Genomic DNA, 6,688 nt, shown 5'->3' on the forward strand with positions numbered 1-6,688 from the left:
TGATAGGATAATTAAGAAGGCCTATGGGATGCTGGGGTTCATTAATAGGGGAGATTGAGTTCAGGAGTAGAGAGGTCACGGTGCAACTACAAATCTCTGGTGAGATCACACTTGGAGGATTGTGTTCAGTTCTGGTCACCTCATTACAGGAAAGATGTAGAAGCTATGGAGAGGGGGCAGAAGAGATTTACTAGGATGTTGCCTGGATTGGAAAACAACTTATGAGGCAAGGTTAGCAGAGCTGGGACTTTTCTCTTTGGAGTGTAGAAGGATGAGGGAACACTTAATAGAGGTCTACAAGATTCTGAGTGGCATAGATAAAGCAGACAGCCAGCACCTGTTTCCCAGGGCAGGAATAGCAAACACCAGAGGACCACCTGCTGTCCCATTGGGGAAGAGATCCAGGAGGATCAGAGCCAGCTCCACCAGGCTGAGGAACAGCTTCTTTCCACGGGCAGGGAGAATGCTGAACGACCAAAGGAACTGCTCACACTGACCCTCCGAGACTCTCATATTCATGGAAGTTGCCCTGCATGTGTCTTGTTTGTCTGTGTATGTGTTATGTCTGATTGTGTGTCTAGCACCGAGGACCGGCGGTTTCGGGTTGTACTTGTACAATTGGATGACAATAAACTTGACGCAAAGGGACCTGGGGACACCTTTTTCAAGATTCAAAATTCCTTTCTTGTCATGCAATAGTAGAGAACATGTAATATTACTAAAACTGTCTTCTGCCTGCCGTAAGGCAGACAAGGAGCTGCTATTGATGTCAGCCCTTGCAGGAAGATCGTGTGAATAGTTATTATCTATCTTATGCATTTATGGTGGCTTTTAATTTTATTTAATTAGTTTATTATTATAGTTTTTGTTTATGAGCCTGTTTTGTGGCAACAAATAAGAATTTTGGTGAATATGAACGTCGCACAATGTGTATGACAATCATGGAGCCATCTTAACGCATCTCCTGTCGTGCTCTGCAGGATGCAATGAACTGCAAGGCTTCAGGGGAACAAGGGCCAGGGGAATGGGACTGACGGGGAGATTGTTGGAATCTAGGGGTTAAAACATTATGAAATAAATGATTAATTAATAAGTGTATATTTACAGCATGGTTCAGGGGAAAAGAGGAATGTGATTAAGTGGCAATCACAGCATGGAGCAAAGTTGGCTGAGCAAAATTGTCTGCTCCCAAATACAGGGAGAGGAAATGCATAAAACGATTTAGGAGGAATGCTCCAACTGAAGGAGGTGGTGAGTAGCACAGGAGACACAGGCCAGACCAGAACAAAGAATGGCCTGCAAGAAACAAAGGGAATGGAAAACCAGTCTAGGAGGAAGATTAAGGCAGGAGGAGGTGTTAAAGAGAACAGCAGAAATTGGCCAGACAAGAACAGAATGGTGATTAGAAATATCTGGGGATGAATTAATTTCTGATCAACACAACAGGATAGTCTGGCCTGGAGGATTAAGATGGGAGTGCTACACCCCAGATATCTGCAAAACAGGAGATGACTTGTGATAACCCTTATGCAAAAAGATCTAGCAAAGGAAGACAACTTTTGCTCTGTATGATAATGAAATCTAGCAAAGGAAGCCAACTTTTGTTCTGTATGATAAGGATGATCTATATAAACTGAGCCAACTGGACAATAGGGGTCAGTCTTGGGGAATAGCTCACTGTGCAGGTGACCTATGAACTAACGACTGACCCAGAGCTCTGTTAAATTTTATTCTTGTGCTGTGTAATAAATTGACTGTTGAACCGAATACCTTCTCCTATCACTTCATTCAAAGAACACGCTGGACTCAGACGACACATAGACTAATTTAAGAGTAAGGTAAAGCCAGAGTCCGACAAGATCTGCTAGGAGTCAGTGATGAGGCGAATGGCCTCTGCATCTGCCTCAGTAAGTCAGTAACATCTGGGGAAAGCGTGGAATAATTTCCCCGATATAGAGTGCAGGCCAGGTCCCTGGGATGATGGTAACACCACAGCACAGGCTATTCTCAAGGACACTCGGTCCCTCTCCCTGTTCTGTCGCTCGATAACTTTTTGTCATTCACTTCTCTGCACTGTTTATTTGTTACTACTGCACCACCTGCGGTTTGAGTGGATTCGCCTGGATGGCATGGAAATCTAAGCTTAGTAGAGGAGACTGTAGCGTACGCACTACAACGAGTGTGGAAGGAAGACGCGCACATGAGGAGTCAAAATCAAAGACTGCTTTATTGCTCTGGCAGCTCAGCTTATACGAGCCCCTGGGGTTGATGTCAGGGCCCTGCATCATCGGAGCGCTGACCTCGGGTTGACCAGCGTTCCCTCCAGAGGTCATCTGGGACGATGGCCGGTATTACCCCCAGGTCCACGCAATTGCCGCGTCCGTCAGCCATTTTGCGGGTCGGTTTACTACACTAATAATTCTTGATTTGATAAGATCGTAGCTGGCCTTTCACTGTAGCACCCCTTCTCTTCATTAACCCCATCCCTCGATTCATTTAATGTCTAAAAGGCCCCAGTGACCTCTGCTGTTCTTTGGAGGGGAGAATCCCACAGACTATAAAGCAGCTAATGCACTTACAAAGCGTCCTGCGAGAAGCTGAAGAGAATCAGCAGGTTTTGCAGCATTCCGTGGGGAGAAATAGTCCAGGGGTGAAACACAAAAGTCTGCAGACGTTGAGATTGCTGTAAAAACACAGAAATGCAGGAGGAACTCAGCCGGTCTCGCAGCGTCCACGGGAGGTAAAGGTATATCACCGACGTTTCAGGCCTGAGCCATTCTTCAAGGTGCAAGTGAAGCCTGAATTAAAAGGCTGGGGAGAAGGAAACAATGAGCAGGGGGAGGAGCTCAGACCAACAACAAAAGGTGTTAGTTGGATAATGGATATGACACAGAAGAGGTGAGAATTGATGGGTGGGGGGGGGGGAATGCAGAGCTGGGAGAAAGGAAACAGGAAACTGGGGAGATAGAGAGAGAATTAGAGGAAAAGAGACATAGGGATAGATGTGGGGGGTTGGAGTTTAACAAAAACAAGAGAAGTCGATATTAATGCCGTCCGGTTGGAGGGGGCCCATATGGAAATGGTGTTGTTCCTCCAATCGTCAGGTGGTCTCAGTCTGGCAGAGCATGAGACCACGGACAGACATGTCGGCAACGGAATGGGAGGGGGAATTGAAATGGGTGGCCACTGGGAGATCTGCACTATTGCGGCGGACAGAGCCGAGGTGCTCAGTCGTCAAAGTTTTGGGTCAATGACTGACCATTTCTCTCCACGGACGCTGCCTGACCTGTTGAGTTCTTCCCTTTTCTCGATGAATGTTTAAGGTTCCAGCATCTGCAGTTTTACGTGTTTCTTTTGACAATTGCAAAGAAAAAAAAAATCACATCTCACCATCGTCTTTTATTTTCCATGTTGCTAGGAACTGCAGTGAAGCAAGCGGGTCATGGTGATGATAAATCTGTGCAATAGCTGAGTCACCCCTCGTGACTCAGTGACACTTGCTCAATTGTGATGTCTGACTGACTGACACATACCCACACACGCGTGTGATGTCTGACTGACCTCTTGCCTGGAACATACACAAATCTAATCACAGCACAGGGAAATGAGTTGCACACTTAAGTGTTAATCAACAGCCACTGATTTTTGCTGGCGGTGAGATCAATTGGAACTCAAGTATCTCCATCATCAGCTTGAGGTCAGGGTCAGAATCAAAATTAATTATCAGGAACCAGTCACAAAATTCATTGTTTTACAGCAGCGTTACCAATGCAAATATGATTAGAAATTACATTTTTAAAATAAATTAATTTGTGTAAATGAGTGAGGCAGAGCCTGTGGTTCACTGATCATCCAGGAATCTGATGGCGGAGGGGAAGAAGCCGTCCTTGTGCTGCAGGGTGCTCATCTTCGGGCTCCTGTACCTTGTCCCCGATGGTAGCAGAGTGAAGAGGGCATGGCCTGGGTGGTCCTTGAGGATAGAAACTGTTTTCTTAAGACACCGCCTCATGGAGATGTCCTCGATGGAGTGAAGACTGGTGCCCAAGATCTGGGCTGTTCTGTCAGGTGACCTGTCCGGCTGAACATCAATCAAAAATGACCAAAAGGAAATTGCATCCTTTACCAAAGATTCATTTTGGGGCACGTTATTCAGAGCAGCCAAAAAAAAAAGCAGCTTTCTTTTAAACCAGTAAACAATTGAATTTGGTTTACTTTTCCTGCCAAACAAAATAAGAATAGAACATAGAGCACAGAAGAGCACAGGAGCAGCCCCTTCAGCCCATCATGTCTGTAGTAACAATTGCACCAATCAAACTAACCCCATCTCTTTACACAGATCTGTCTTCCCACCCCCACCCCCTCCATTCCCAACCTGTCAAAATGCCTTCTAAATGTTGCTATCGCATCTGTTTCCAGCACAACTGCTGTTAGCCCCCAACACACTCTCTGGAAAGAAACTCGCCCTGTACATTTCCTTCAACTTCCACCCCCCCTCCACCTCTTTGCACCATCAACCTCGTACTTTATATTTTTTCCCTCTGAAGAAGACTCTGTCGTCTACCCATCCTGTGCCTCTCACAATTTTACATATTTCTATTCGGTCTCCCCCTAGCCTCTGACACTCCTGAGAAAACAACCTAAGTTTGTTCAATCGCTCCCAATAGCTTGTGCACTTCAAACCAGGCAACATCATGGTGAATCTCTTCTGCTCCCTCTCTAAACCATCCACATCCTTCCTGAAACGTTTAAGAGCCATTCATATGGACAGAACAGCATGCTGGGAATGGGGTGATATAGTTCAAGTTTATTGTCCTGTGATTGTACAAGTACAACCCAACGAAACAGCGTTCTCCGGTCCTCAGTGCAAAACATGCTGACACCTAACCAGATGTAACAGACACACAATACGAATGCAAAACAATTATACAAAACAAATAAATATAATGTGGCGAACCGCGCCACTCCCTTATCAAAGCAGCGTCCATAGTTGCGGCCCCCACAGGATCAGGAGTTCCCGGTGGCCGAGGGGCACAAAGAACTCTGGGAGGCACGTAACTTCAGAGGTTGGGTGGTTGTGATAGAACACCAACTGTAATTATTTAAACTGTTGAAAATATTCCATTAAACATTTCCGTTGGTTCAGCTCACAGACAACTTCTGTGTGCTTTGTTCACTGCACCATTCACTACAATATTGTTTCATGAATATAAGAGTCTTGGAGGGTCTGTGTGAGCAGTTCCTTTGGTCGTTCATTATTCTCACTCCCCGCGGGAAGAAGCTGATCCTCAGCCTGGTGGTGCTGGCTCTGATCCTCCTGGATCTCTTCCCCGACGGGAGCAGCTGAAAGATGCTGTGTGCAGGGTGGAAGGGGTCCTCTTCAGACAACAATCGTGGTAGATCATGCCAATGGGGGGGGGGGGGGTGATGGGAGGGAGAAGAGTCCAGTGATCCTCTCTGTCGCTCTGATGGTCCTGTTTTAGTTTGGATCAACAAGTCTTTGATTCTTTCGACGAGCTCTACAACCTCCGATTCATTTTTCTCAAACAACAGTAATACATCGGCCAGGACACTCTTGACAGAGATCCTGTAGAAAAATGGTGGCCGGTAGGCTTGTCCACTTCAGTCTTCTCTGGAAGTGCAGTCCCTGTCGTATCTTCCTGACAAGTGAGGTCACTAGTTAAGTGGCCTCCAAGAACTTGAGGTGTAGCGGAGGGTGGCTGTTCCTGGTCCTTTTGAATTCCACAATCATCTCCTATAGATTGTGCAGGAAGATAGGATTAGTTTTGAATGGTATCATGGATGGCACAACACAATGGGCCGAAGGGCCTGTTCCTGTGCTCCATGAAATAAAGACAGCATTGCAGCAGTGACCCCCAACCACCCCCCCCCCCTCACAGAGAGCAGGAAGTGAACACGTGCCTGACCAACGGGGCAATGAGCCGTCACATGCCCCACTCCGGAGCAGCTGATCATCCAGTGACGATCCCCCAGCTGTGAGACGTGAGCTGCACCCCCGCTTGATGGGGTCCACAATGGAGAACCCCAGCTCACTGAACAGAGGCCTGCAACAGGCTGCAGACACCTGGCGAGGGAGCCAGCCTCGCTCAACGCGAGCGAGTCCAAATGGACAGGTGGGTATGCCCCTTGCTGTTCAAGGCAGAACTGGCATCTTTAAGCCCAAAACCTGCTCGCATGGAGAAGTTCCACCACTTACATAGAACACTATAGCACAGTACAGGCCATAAAGCCCCCTCCCTGTAACCCTCTTATTTTTTCTTTCCATGTGTCTGTCTAAAGGCCATTTCAGATTGGGCCTCTGCCTGGAGACCAGCTACTGGGCAGATCCGAGATCTGGAACTTACCATTTCAGACTGCAGCCCAAAAAGGCTACTCCAGTGTCCCTTTCAAAGGAGAGGCACCTCGAAGCACCCTCCCGATCCCTGTGGAGCGACTGGTGCTGTAGCACCACCTGTTATCAATACGCGGCAGAGCCATGGCCGTCTTCCCTACCCATAATCCCCCACGCAGCTGAAATCGCTCTATAGTTCCCAGAACAGTTCCAGCTGCATGGGGGATTATGGGTAGGGAAGACGGCCATGGCTCTGCCGCATTTTGAGCCGCAGAGAGCGGCCCCGAAGGCCGAAGCAGCCTGATGTGGCTGTCCCAGCCCGCACCGGCTGCCCCCCTG

The 6,688-nt window shown here is 47.6% G+C and overlaps 1 long non-coding RNA gene across 1 annotated transcript; it reads right to left on the bottom strand.

The window, feature by feature from the left end:
• Window positions 1–2,208: 2,208 nt before the first annotated feature.
• On the bottom strand, window positions 2,209–3,502 carry LOC138762838 (uncharacterized). The gene is made up of 2 exons (XR_011357195.1): window positions 3,391–3,502; window positions 2,209–2,811 (listed from the first exon to the last, which is right to left on the bottom strand). It is a non-coding gene; the product is annotated as an uncharacterized lncRNA (long non-coding RNA).
• Window positions 3,503–6,688: the final 3,186 nt, after the last annotated feature.

This window comes from Narcine bancroftii, chromosome 5 (genome assembly GCF_036971445.1).
Source record: "Narcine bancroftii isolate sNarBan1 chromosome 5, sNarBan1.hap1, whole genome shotgun sequence".
Lineage (NCBI taxonomy): Eukaryota > Metazoa > Chordata > Chondrichthyes > Torpediniformes > Narcinidae > Narcine > Narcine bancroftii.